The sequence below is a fragment of the Camelina sativa genome, chromosome 13, assembly GCF_030686135.1.
Source record: "Camelina sativa cultivar CO46 ecotype springtype chromosome 13, ASM3068613v1".
NCBI lineage: Eukaryota > Viridiplantae > Streptophyta > Magnoliopsida > Brassicales > Brassicaceae > Camelina > Camelina sativa.
Window position 1 is genome coordinate 23,259,105 of NC_141892.1, and position 14,505 is coordinate 23,273,609.

The following is a 14,505-nucleotide window of genomic DNA, read 5'->3' on the forward strand; positions in this document are numbered from 1 at the left end:
CTCACCAATGTACCACATCTTCTTCTCAAGGATTTTTGCCCTCAGGTACTCATTAGGAACTCACACTAACATGGAATTACTAGAGTGATTGAGATGAATCTCAAGACGTTTTCCACGTCCCCATATATGACTAAGCACGTTCTGAATATGCTTATAGGTTGGGAGCCGACCTTTGAATCTACCAACTATGAAGTCCTTGTGGATATCAGCACCCTCCTGAAAGACAAAATCAGGGATACTTACTCGTGGTTTCCCAGCGTCAGAGTCAGGTGATGGAGGGTTGGGGATCTCCACTATGGGGATTTGCTCAGTAACATCATGGCCAGAACCAGAGTTGATAACTACCTCTTGTCCAGCAGGAGGATAGTTTTCCACAGTCAGAGCTGTGGAGGAGGGGGACTCCACTGATGAGAGAGCATTGACTTGTGATGAAATACCTCCTGTAAGTTAGCTATTGGAAGATTGCGAGTGGGAAATATAACGTCGGGCAACCTTTGGCGGGAATTTTTCCTACTGCTACAGTACCAGTTTGAGCAGACCTAGGGTTTTGACCCAAACTTTTATAATAAGAATTGAGAATAGTTTGCGCCTGAGGATTCACTATCACAGGAGTAGATTTATGCTGAGCAGGGAGGGCTAGAATAGTTCTCTCCATCTCGAAATAATCAGACTGAGTAATGATGGGGAGATAGGAGAAAGGGGGGGGGGGAATCAGAAAGGGAGGGAAGGGGGGAAGGGTCAGGAGGATCAAGAGGAAAAGGGAAGACGGTTGGATCTACCCTCAACCAAGGTTGAGGCAGGAATCGGGTTGGAAGAACGGTCTTCGAGGAACCAACAGTTCGCCATTGTCTTGCCTGATTTAAATTGTCGTCCATAGTTTTAATGCATGTTATAAATAAAAATCAATTTTTTTTTTGTTTCTTCATAATAAAATAAGCATATATTTGTTGATTTCAGAGTATAATATTTTGTATTAGTGTTATTACCAAATTTTGATATAGTTTAATATCTGGTAATTTGCGTGTGTTATAGAGGGAAAAAACTGAAAAAATGGCTGTCTATTTTGTTGTTAGGACGTTAAATATCCCTTTTTATTGGAATAAAAAATCGCTGTCTATTTTGTCTATTTCACAAATAAAACTGAAAATTGCTGTCTATTTTATTATTTGGACGTTTAAATTTGTTCTAAAAAGTAGTATTCGTTTGCATAGTCATTAGTAGACTTCTACCTAAAGGTAACAGCCGTTTATACAAGTGACATAATTAATGGCTTTAAATTTTAATCCCATGTGAAATGATATGATAAATTTGGAAACATGATTTATTTATATGCTATAAAAAATTACTTTTGTGTTATTTGTGAGAAATTATATACAATAAACCTCTATAAATTAATAATGTCGGAGTAATGAATTTTTATTAATTTATAGAGGTTTTAATGGTGTTATAGTTTAAAAAATAAGATAATTTTGTTTTAGTTCACATTTTTATATATATATTAATTTATATTATTGGCTATTGTAATAGGATAAATGTCATTAGTTTACTAGATTACACATATAAAAAAGATATATGTTCAGAAGTTCATAAGAAATTGCTGCTACTATTTTTCATAATGATGTTAAAGTCGAAGAAGAAATTGTGGTATCCTTAGAACCAATTACATGTAAGAAAAAAAATTATCGCGTTTAGGGCTCCCCACAATTTTTAGATGCGATTTAAGAAAATAATACCAAAATTTTTTGATGCAACGAGAAAAATTAGAAATGAGCTCCAATAAATATGCAAATTCAAAATCTTGTGATCACTCAGGCGATCCCTGAGGTTAGTTTCTAATCATTGGTGTCATTATATGGTAATACATCAAAACAGAAGCGAAATTTGAACAGATATAATAATCAGTAAAAGCATCAAAACAAAGCGAAATTTTAACGGATCCGGTTATCTACAAATTGCATAGGAATTAAAAACTAAAATTTGTGCCCTACCTACCCCGTGTAACATTAAAAAAGGAAATGTTAAATAAGTAAGACTTGAAATGTTCCTTTAATCAAATCGAATATGATAACAAAATATAACAAATAGACCATGCAAAATTCTTCAATACAATGGATTTTCTATATATATTAGAGCAAACGTGAAAGTTTTTATTTTCCTGAGCGAATATGAAAGTTTTATCTCATCCTTACAGTTCTAAGTCAAAGGTGATGTTATGCCCAAACATTTCTAATCGTAATATTATTTTCAGTTTAGTTATGTTTTTATTTAAGAAAAAAGAAGAAAATTACTACGACAAATTTGGTTTGTAGTTTAGTGTCAAAGATATAAGTGTTTCTTCACATAAAAAATAACTTCCAGTTTAAACCTTCAAACTATTATAACCCCAACTAAAATCACCAAAATATCAAAATTATTAAATCAAACATTCAATGTGGCATTCGTGTTCGCAGACCCACATTTATCACCGGAACAGTTAACTGCATTAACGGAATAGTTCATTCCGTCAACTGAACACTAATTTCGTTTGTTTAATTACTCACATGTGATATTTATTAATATATTTTTTATTAATAAAAATCGAGTTCTTTATTTTTTATATATATTTGTGATCATATCTTCAAGGTTATGCAATTTGAGTTCTTCAAAGTTTTGATTTAAGTTTCAGGTTATACAATTGAGTTTCGTCAAAGTGTAGCATCTAAGTTGATTTTTAGTTGTAGCATCTCAGTTGGGTTTTGATCGAGTTCAGTATTTTTATTTTATAATACAGTGATGACCAGCTAGTAAAACTCTCAATCCTCAATGATGGAACGATGAAGAAAGAAGATGATGGTTTAATTATATTTGTGAATTGGGTTGTAAGAGCATTTCCTGGAAACTTTATGAGATTCGATGACTCAGAAGTATTTCATATGAACTTTGTTTATGTTTTATGGAATGATTTTTTAAAACCTTATTGTTTTCCTTTGATTTTTTTTTTTTTTTGTTCTTTTGTGATGCAATCCTAGAAATATCAACTCATCAAGAATTTGTTCAAGGAAAATCAAGATCAAATTATAAAGAAGTTTCTAGAAGACAATCAATTCATGGCTACATCAAGAAAGTGTCTAGATACAAAAAATTAATCTCCATCAATGATGATTGATAAAATCTCTCAAATTTATTCTTGATTTATTTATGTAATTAATTTGATTTATTTTGTATTTATGTTATTGATTTATGTTTCCCTTCATTGTAAATATAGAATATTTTTGGAAAAATAAAAGAGAGAGTTTTCTCACTTTGAAACTTAGGCTTTTGTTTTACTTGTCTTTTCTATTGTGTGTGATTCCTTTAGAAAACAAGTTGACTCTTTATCTTTGTGTGTGATTCACTTAGATATTGATTTGTGTTCTTATCACAAAGTCATTCCGCAACTTTGTGTGGCGAACTTCGATCCATCATTCATCTTCATCCTATCCGAGTTAGTTAGAGAGGTCCTTTAGACCAGCTATCGACTCACCCCTATTTTGGCTCACATCACTTTGTAATGTTTTTATCTTTTTACAAGTATTTATGGCATTTAAAATCCTAAATTATGAAAAAGAATGTTAGTTAATAGAACGAACGAAGTTATTGTTCAGTTGATAGGGTGAACTATTCCGTTAATGAAGTTAACTGTTCCGGTGATAAATGTGGGGCCATAAACATGAATGACACATTGAAGGTTTGATTTAATAATTTGACATTTTGATTGTTTTAGTTGGAAGTATAATAGTTTGAAGGGTTTTTTTGTCAACCAAACATTAATTAATAAAGAACTATGTGATTGGAGGCCCAACATGGAGGGATAGAGTTTACAATAGTAACTTCAGAAATTAACGATCTAGACGACCAGACGAGACAATCCTCTTTCAAGTCTATAGTTTGGAGGTCTTTTATGGGATTTTTTTTTAAAATAAGCTATCTTTAAAAAATTTACTGTAGTTTCAAACTCTATTTAGTTTTAAGTGTTTGCTCAAAAAAAACAAAAAAAATTAGTTTTAAGTATACTCAATTAAGTGTGTGTGTTTCATCAGATGAACTGCTGTAAAAATATTTAAGTATACAGTAGAATTTTTAATCACAATTAGACTCAAAAAATATATTTAAATCAGAATCGATGCACATGTGTTCAATAATTTCCATGTGTAGCCCCGTATGTGATTTATAAGCTTTGGTTGGCGATTATGTTATTAGTAATTTGGATTTTTATGACAACATAAGTCTGGCTTTCAGAATTATATGGGCCCTACCTTTTACGCAATATTTTAAGAAAATTTTGAACTATAACAAAACTAAAACATCCATAATTCATCAGATGACCTCAAAATAGTTCCTATAACAAATATAAAATAGTTATATACAAAACTCGAATAATCTGCGTACTCGATTACTTCTTCAAGATTCCAAATTGGAAGTTCTTAGCCAGCTGTATGGATGTTCGTAGCCACTAACTTCAAGTTTAAATCAACGTGAGAAAAAAATGCAATAGTACATATTTAAGATAAGATGCGGGACAGTGACCAAGTTATATATAAGAGGAAATAGCATTTTGTTTTTGATTCCATTATTGCTTCCTGGTAGTCCCAAGGACTTTTTCCTTGGGATAATCTTATATCGGCTAGGCAAGGAGAAAGGATACAGAAGTAACAGTTCCCATATAAAAAAATAGGAATAAAAAAAATGTACAAAAATTTACTTTCTATCTGAAGATAAATTATCCGTTTTAAAGGTGTCAAGTTGATGGTAGTGAAAAAATTTAAGATTCAATTTTAGGGATTTTTTCTTTTTTTTTTTTTTTTGTCAAACCACCTATACTCAATATTCAAAAGAACGTAAGATTTTTACAAACGTAACTTAGAAAACAAGATATAAGGGCAGTCCTCAATGCCACAACAACATAGAAATAAAGCAAAGATAACATTAATCGACAATGGGTTTCTGAGAGCTGTGAGTCAAACTCTTGGAAGAGATTTGGTACATGTGAGATCAAGATTGTCGATAAACTCTTCCATGAACAAGTCAAAGGATGAGAGATAGCCACTGTCATTAGACTTGTTGGCGTTAGTGAATGGGTCAAGATTGAGCTTCTCACTGGTTTAAGAAGGTCTACACGAAGTAAGATCTTGACAAGATTTCGAGCAATGTTTGGGATGCTCTGAAGATTGAGAGTGTTTGGTAGAGTTTCTTTAGGGTGTAAAGTGGCCATGGCCACACCAAAATCGTATACATAGCTAGTGCCGCTTGGAAGTGGGATCCAATAAGCATAGAAACTCAAGCAGAAAGGTTCATATGTCAGGATTATAAGGGTTACTAAAATTAGAGTTCTCAAGGAAAGCAAGTGGCGCCAAAGCAACAATGATGAATTACTTTTCAGATGGAAACCATAGAGTTCGTGATCTTGACCACACCATTGGCTAAATATTGGCATCAACACAAGATATAGATAAGGCCCACCAGAAGAAAGCCTCGATCCTTGTTGGTTGACCTAATTGGAGTGAACGTACGGCTTTTCGGAGACGGTGGATAGATTTTCAAGACAAAGAGCATCTCCGGTGAGCAAGGCTTCAGCAACATCAAGCCAGAGGTAAGGTCGGAGGTTGGGATGGGAAACCACAAGGACAGTCCGAGAATGGAAGGATGCAAGCTTTGCCTGGAAAAGGAGCTGCTGTGTGCCATCGACATCTCCATCGGGTGAGATGTAGCGGATGGTCCAAAACGGAGATCAGCTGCTAAACTTGGTGCCTCAAAATAAGATTTCTCACGGGTGAACAGACAGTCAGATCTTGAGGTATGCACGTCGCCTGTTTGTGGGTCCTTTATACCGGCTGAAGCATTCAGGGAGAAGAGAAGGAGGTTCACCGGAAACCATCTGCGCTCTCTCTCCCTGTCTAGTGATAACACGCCGGGATCTGAGCTGATCGGGGAGGATTGTAACCAAAAGAGAAAAAGAGACGGGGACAAAACTAAACAAACAATGGAAATGCAAGCAGGAGAGAGAGCGGGACGAAAGAGATCCCGACGCCGGCGAGCAAAAGCTACACCAGCGTCGGAGAAGGGATGCGAACTGGAAGCCTCGATAATAGTGCCTGAAAGAGTTTTTTTAATTATATTCTAGATATTCTTTATTCAATTTTAGGGACTAAGAGCCCTAAAGACGATATATATATTTGTTCACCACTTCAACACATATACGAGAAATTTAAGAAAAATACAACGAGTTTGGTTTATGATTTCTTAGCGAATATTATGAAGTATGAACCATGTTTTTTTTTATATAACAAAAAATATCCGATGAAAACCTAAGCATGAGAATGTAATTAGTTATGCAAATCACATCTTCATTTTAAAATTATTTTCTTACTTTTTAAATTATTTTATTTTCTTATATTTTTAAATTCTGGCCTGAATGAAAACTCAAAAATCATTTTCTTTCATTATATTGTACTTGTGAACTTAAGGTTTGGCGAGTTTGGATTATAATTTCTGAAAGAATATTATGAAGTGCGAAATATGTATTTTTGGTAACAAATAATATATAATAAAAACCTAAGCATCAAAATTAAATTTTGTACTATCGTTTATGTGACTCAAATCATTGCACATCCCATTAATATCGGGTCAACTTTCAAAAAGAAACCAAAATATACAGCAAAGTTTGACTTCGTTTTCACTTGATTATTCTTTTTGTCTTTTTGATCATTGATTTTATTCCATTATTAGATCTGTATGTAGTCTTACAGAACTATGTTCTTTTATTCCTTTTTGTAAGAAAATCTTACACATTTAGTTCAGTAAAATTTAACTTTGCCTTAATCATCAAGAAGATGATCACCAAAATATCATTACTAGCATATCAACTTCTTTCATTTTTCCACGTCTTAATTCATTATTAAAAAAATTAGATAATAAGAATATAATCGACCAATCAATTTTATAGTAAAGAATTAAATGGCATGATGATTATCATATTGTTACTAGCCTGTCGAAGGGAATAACTGAATTCTTGATCTCTCCAATAGCTACTACCCGTGAACCACATTTTGGCATGTTCGACCATGTTTAATAATCGAAGATGATAAAATAGATAAAACTTATACACGAATCTAGCAAAAGGATACAGGTAGTATGACCTCGCAGGTACATCTCATTCACTATAGAAACATATGATTCGAAAGAGATATCTACAACGATGATTTTGTCGTTATAAACTTATAACTCTAACAAATTAGGCTGAGTCTCATGCAACACGATTGTTATATTAGTTTGTTTGTTTTTTATTACAAGTCAATATTAGGATTTAGTTAACAATTTTTTTCGAGAAGTTTTACATTGTGAACTGCATACCAACAAAATTTATTTGTATGGAAGACTTTGTTTTTTTCGTTAAAAGTCATTAGAGCTTTGAAGTTGTTTTATTTCTATTCATTAACTATTAGATCTTGAAGACAAATTGAACATTATCCGTTCTAAAGATTTCTGTTGTTCGCCCTAATAACCCTTCTCTCACATGCACTACTATCGAGGCACCGATATCTCCATTTTTCTCCGACGCCGGTAAAGCTCTAGCTTGGCGGTGTCGGAAAATCTCAACCTCTTCGTTATTTTGTTGCTTTCTTTGTTTATCTTATCTTATTGTTCAAGGTTTTTCCCCCCTTTGCTTCCCTCTTTTGAATCATCTCCAATCCCAGACTACCAGCCCAGATCTAGACAAAGACATGCTCTTTATGGTCTATAGAAGGATGTGGAGTCCGACGAACCCCATCCTCGATTATTTTCGCTCAACCTCACCGTCGACGGGACAAAATTCCTTATGCTTTTCAGTTTCGCAATCTGGATCATGTTTCGCCTCTATAGAACCCTCTTCTTCACTGTCACATGAGCTTAGTCAGGCAAAGATGGAGTGCGAGAAATCTTCCAGAGTTGCGGTTATTCTCCGTTACGGGACTCCCGTTTCAAGTACAAGTCACCTTCTGAACTTGGCAGTTCCAGTTTTACTACCATCGAAGATGCGAAATCCTTTACCTTCTCCGTTTAGCTGCCACGCAAACCATCTCCTTTGGCCATCCACAATATCTGTAGGATCCTTGCAAATGAGCTCTGTACCTAATTTCGGCATGCTAGCATTCCAAATGGTCCTTCCCAACTTTCAAAATTCCAGGTCTACTCTATCTATTCCTCTGTTCTCTGGTAGAAATTATCTAGGCTGCTTGGTTGAAATCGGTTTCCAAAGACAGCATCTGAGAATTCACTTACCTAGAATGTTCTATAGTAACAAAATGTTTGGTAGATCCCTGATTATTGTTCAAAGTGTGACATTGTCTGTTGGGTTTCAAAACTGGAAGAATCAAGTTATACTTAGCTCTACTCTATCTAGCGAATCCAGTTCTCAACCAAACCCTATCAACCACAACTTGCTTGTGTTATAGACAAACCGAAAGATCAAACCTGCTTCACTTCTGACAATATCAAACCGAGTGCATACTTTGTGTGGATTTCTTATTGTTATGGTTTGACTTACCTCATTGGCTTTCTTTAGTCTTTGATTCCCTTATGTGTGCTGATTGTGCAGTTTTGCTTCCCTTTGGTCTATTGCCCTGGACTCCATTGTGTTCATCCGATGTTTTTGAGCAAAACACTTTCAGCACCATCACCATCATCCGAGCTGCAGCCCATCGAATCCCTGCCAAGGCAATGCTTCTGTTTCTGCTCCTTGGGTCAGTGAGTTATTTGGCCCTGATTCACCTATCAACGTCACAAGGTCATATGACTGTGACCACTTTCTCATCTATCAGATTCTTCGATGATGATCAGTCTTGCAACCATGACCTCAAATGTCTCAAGTTGCTTCTTAGCGACTGCTTCACAACTCTCATTGAGTATTGTTTTATGTGTTTAATCTTTTTGTTTATGACTTTGGGGAAAGTCTACATATGTAACCTTTTAAAACTTTTGAACATTGGGATTTTAATTCCCTTTATATGTATCTTTTCTGTTTGAATGAATGAGAACCATCTGTTTGTCCAAAAAAAAAATGGACATTATCCTTCTTCATCTTAGGTGGCTTGCATTTGTGTTATTTCTAGGTTTTATATTACGGTTTTCAAATCAAGTGTTCTTGCTGCATTTGGATTGTGGTATTCGATTCAAAGAATACATTAAATGATTGCAGATTTGCTGGTCCAAATGATAGGATAGCTGCGTGTTTAAAATCGGTAAAATTATCCATGGAAGGTAATATAAAAGTTGGTTATATTTCTGAAATGTGGTTGTTGGTATATGAAATTGTATAGCTGATGTTGTTTGTTTTGTCGGTGTTTTGATTTTTAGAATGAGGTAGGTGTGTGTCTGTGTTGGCATTGAGCTTGCTTCATATTACAATGCGTACATAATAGCATCCACTAGTAATTTTTAGTTTTCTGACAGATGCTGATTTTTTTCTTTGGTTGTTTGTTACTTTAGTAATGTTGTTGTTATAGTGACTCATATAATGGTTATGTGATATTGTAATATGTTTTTGACTACTCTATAATAGCCAGTGTTATTTCCCAGATGACTACTCTAAGTAGAACTTTGCCAGATGATCGAGCAAGCTTGAGAATGCTCTGAAAACCGATCACCACAAAGGTGGTTGCGGTTCTGAAGTTGGGAGACAGTTGCTTGAAGAGGTTGAAGTAACCACTACTTCTTGGAACAGAGGTCATAGTACCACTATTCTTCAAATTTGGCTGAGGGAACTTCAAAAAGTTGATGAATTGCAAAAACTAGATATATATACTCACTTGCAATGTATGTAATAAATATATTGCAAAATAGCTGCATTCTCTATGAATCGAACCTAAACATCGTCTCATATTTAAATAATTTATTCAAAAACACTGTTTTCAACTTTGTTTAATTGGAAAAAAAATTAACGGGAAGATAAATTTTTCTTATTTTTTTTAAACCAAACTTTTCTCATACTTTCTCCTTTTTCTATTGGGGAAAAATTAATATATGTGTTTGCTTTTCCTAATACTGTATTTTAAAATTTATTATAGTATTTGTAGATTGTTTTATTTAATTTATATTTTTGTCTTTGCATTATTTGAGATTCATATATTACCGTTCTTATAATTTTCTATTATTTCTTTAATTATACCAATTAATTTTCTTCTAATTTCTCAATCTTGATTGGTTGGTCATAAACCCTTCTGTTTTTTTTGCAAACATAATTATTACCATTATTCATTCAATCCCTAAGGGAGATAACGAGTAGAAGCTCATTAACCTAATAGATGGATAAAATAGGCTACTTAAACACAAGCTTACAACAAAAATAGTTAGATAGATTGGAAAAACAAAAATCATTGCTGATAGATCCATAGGAGCTTAAAGACCATGACACCCTGGTTTACGAAAACGTTTAAAAGAATTGATTTGGCCACATATGTCATCAAAATACACTTATTTTTTCGGTCAAGGGTCCTCAATGAACTTCATGATGGGTGAACTTCCTGTAAATGATTATCGGAACTGTGCGAGTGAGGACAAAACACATGACAAGATCATCTGTTGATTTGTAGGGTCAGTAAACAAGTTTTTAAAGTGTCCCAAACGTAACAAACTGACCATCGAATATGGGTGTGTCCACGGGCCAGGAATAGATGTAGGGCCCATTTAGGAAGGTGGACCCACGAACTGAGAGTGGACATGAGCTCACTAAGCTAGGTGGCGAAGTTGGCGGTTGAGGCATTACAGAGACATATGCTACATCATGGTGTGTCAAAAACACTTCCATGACTACATTGGGAAATTTAACATTAGTTATTATCAAATGATATTGTGACGTTAGAAAAAGGTTTTTAGTTTCACTGGTTGTTGGAGCAAGCTATTTTGATATAACAAAAGACGTGAACATTTTCTCTCCATACAGGAGGAGGGCAGAGCCGAGGTTCTCTCTATGGTGGGGAAGGTTGGACACAAGGTTATCTCCCCAAGGGAGGAAGGTGGAGGAGGTTGGATGCAAGGTTATCTCCCCAAGAAGGGAAGGCGGAGCCAAGGTTTTCTCCATGGTGGAGGGAGTTGGACACAAGGTTCTCTCCATAAGGGATGAGGGCGGAGCCGAGGTTTTCTCCATGGTGGTCATAAATTATTTTGATAATACATCATTGATTAGTATATTATGTAATATATAAACACATTAAGCCAACTATTTTATTTTCACTTCTGCATAGTTACTATTAAAAGATTTTGTAACGTTAGAAAAATGTTTTTACTTTCATTGGTTTTCGGAGAAGGCCATTTTGAGATAGGAAAAAGACGTGAAACATGTTCTCTCCACACAAGAAGAAGGCAGAGCCGAGCTTCTCTCTATGGTGGAGAAGGTTGGACAGAAGTTTGTCTCCCCAAGAGAGGTGAAGGAGGTTGGAGGCAAGGTTATCTCCACAAGGGAGGAAGGCGGAACCAATGTTCTCTCCATGGTAGAGGAGGTTGGACACAAGGTTCTCTCCATAAGGGATGAGGGCGGAACCGAGGTTTTCTCTATGGTGGTCATATATTATTGTGATGATACTTCATTGATTAATATATTATGTAATATATTTTTATTCAAAATGTTTTTTGAGCCAATAATTTTAGTGATTAAAAATCTATGCATAAGTGAAAGTAAAATAGTTAGCTTAATGTGTTCATATGGTGATAAAGAATATATTTAAAACATAGATTACATTTAGATGTAAAAAATACAATTTTAATAGTAACATACATAAAAGATTTGTAGATGGATATAAATCAGTGTATTATAACAAAAAAAATTATAAAAAATATACAACAAATTTTAATATATTTTTATTAAATTTAATTAAATTTATAAAATTATAAACCCGCACATAGGGCGGGTCCTCATCTAGTATATTATTAATCTAGTATGTTATTATTTAAGGAACATGGATAGATTTATTAATAATTGGTTTCTAAGTTAAAAAATTTATGACTCTAATATAAGAGAATAAGATGATAGAGCCAAAGACCATCATCTTAAAACTATTAGTTTGCAAACGCATAGTCACGCTTTTGCCACAGAAAATCGTGACTAACATAAGCTGGTCACGAATTAGCTACTAAAGTAAAACAGAAAAATGTGGCTATTAAGTGATAGTTTCATGGCTACTTAGCCACGAGTTAATCACGTAGAAATTAGAGCATTTTCGTGGCTATTCCGCTGAATAATCCAACCCATCAGACGTAATGGATGAAAATTTAACTAGATGTCGCTATATTATATTGTTAATTCTCATAAAATTAAAATTCCAGGGTTACATTAATCTAATGGATGTATTTACATAATGTCGCTATATTATGTTATTTTTTTGCTGGAACCATGTTAGAAGTATGCTAGGATCTAATGGATGTATTTACATTAATCTAGTGGATGTATTTACATAATGTTGGTTTAGTTTGTCTTCCGCTGTGCATGTTGATTTGTTGTTGGTTTATTGTTAGGTTTGTAATTACATATTATGGGATATTTATTTATATCATTATTATTTAAAAAATGGGTTGGCTTGTTTCACTTTGGTATCAGAGCCCTTACGGTTCTAGGGCAGGTTAAGAATGGTTTAGAGCGGTTTAGGAATTTAATTGGTTGAATTATTTTCCTGTTGTTTGATGCATGATGTTGTGTGATGGAATTGATTATAAGTATTTAGTCAATTTGCATGTGGTGTGGAGTCCTATTATCATCCTCTTCGAGCCTTCGATGAGATTCTACGGTAAGTTGTTTTGTGTGTTGTTAGTCATGTAGTTTTTGTAGCTTCTATGTGGGAAGTGCAGTTGGCTATTGACAAGTTGTTGGAAAGTGGGGGTCACACCGGTATCGGGAAGTACTATTGGCGGTGATTTGTGAAAGTAGATGTGTTGGATTATCCTACCCATCAGATGTACTGGATGGAAATTTAACTATATGTCGCTATATTATATTTTTAATTCTCATAAAATTAAAATTCCAGGGTTACATTAATCTAATTGATGTATTTAGATAGATATATTAGGTCAGCATGCTCTTTGGATCGCATGAATCTTGAAGGATAAAAGCGGAAACAATAGGCTGATTATTAACTTTAATAATACGAATGAACAAATTGATTTGCTATGGATACATCAAAACAAGTAGAATCAACATTTATTCAATTAACAACTGAAAATAGGAGAATTCAAAGAATCTTAATCAGAGATAAAAAAACATCGGAAAAAAGATAAAAACATTATAACCAATCAAAGGGTGGATACTGGATAGAGAATCAATTAAGCACATACAAAGCCAGAAGGGACCTTCTTGCCACAAACATTGAGAAGAAGGCTAAGAGAGATAGGAACATTAAGATTAATGCCTAAAACATTAGCCTTTAGGGCGGTGCAGAGACAAGCTGCGGCCTCAAGATCAACCAAACCGTTGAGGAGTGAGCAGCAAGGCTTGACTGGTGGTGTGCCTAACTCGATTTTGAGAAGATCCTTGAGGACATTGGCGCAAACACCGAGCTTGAGAGTGTCCCTTGGGCAGCTTCCAGTGGAGGAATGGCTGGGAGTAGGCTTTGGATTAGGCTTGGGTTTAGGGACTGGACTGCAGCCACCACCACACGCGGTGGTTAACGTGAAGAAGAGGATGTTAAATGTGAGAAAAATGACAAGGGAGGCTGAGATTTTTGAAGCCATCTTTCGAAGTATATATTTCTATTTTAGATAAGAAGTTCTAAAGAAAGAAGTGTTGCTAAAGAGAGTGGTGAAGATAAATGAAGAGATTGATCATCTATTTATATTAGGATTGTAAGGGGCTGGTCTGTTAATTAATGCTGTCATTACTAATTAATATTGAAGAATTATCAAAGGAATGTACATTTAAGTAACAGTAGTTAATGGATCTTTGTTTTCTTATGTGGTAACGAGATATATTTCATTCCAATCATGGGGGTACGTGGGTGGTGGTTGTATAATTTCGCATCAAATGAATTGGCGTATAAAGATTCTATGGATTTTGCACAATTTGTAATCAAAATTGAACATTGTTACCAAAACAAGCTTTAAATAAGAATCGATGCATATGTGTTCAATAATTACTCATAAGTGCCATGTGTAGTCGTATATGTGATTTAGCTGGCGATTTTGTTTGTAAATTACTAGTAATTTGGACTTTTTCTGACCAGAAAAAGTCTGGCTTTCACAATTTTATTGGCTTTATCCTTCTCGTTTGGATTATAAAAACTTGTATATCATAAACATTTTAAAGTTTTCAACAATTTACGGTGAAATATCATAGTTAACAATTAAAAATCTGTCCACAGTTAATTAATTTATTTGGCAACCAGTATATAAATGACACTTTAAATTATTTGCAGTGTAACAGATCTTTTAAATTACCCATTTTGTAGGGTTGTTGATTCTATTTTGTCATTAATATATAAAATTTAATTTTTGATAATGCTACTATGTTTGGAGTGACCTGCACTG

The 14,505-nt window shown here is 34.2% G+C and overlaps 1 pseudogene; it reads right to left on the bottom strand.

Annotated features, from left to right (window-relative positions):
* Positions 1 to 13,089: 13,089 nt before the first annotated feature.
* On the bottom strand, positions 13,090 to 13,798 carry LOC104737262 (lipid transfer protein EARLI 1 pseudogene; annotated as a pseudogene).
* Positions 13,799 to 14,505: the final 707 nt, after the last annotated feature.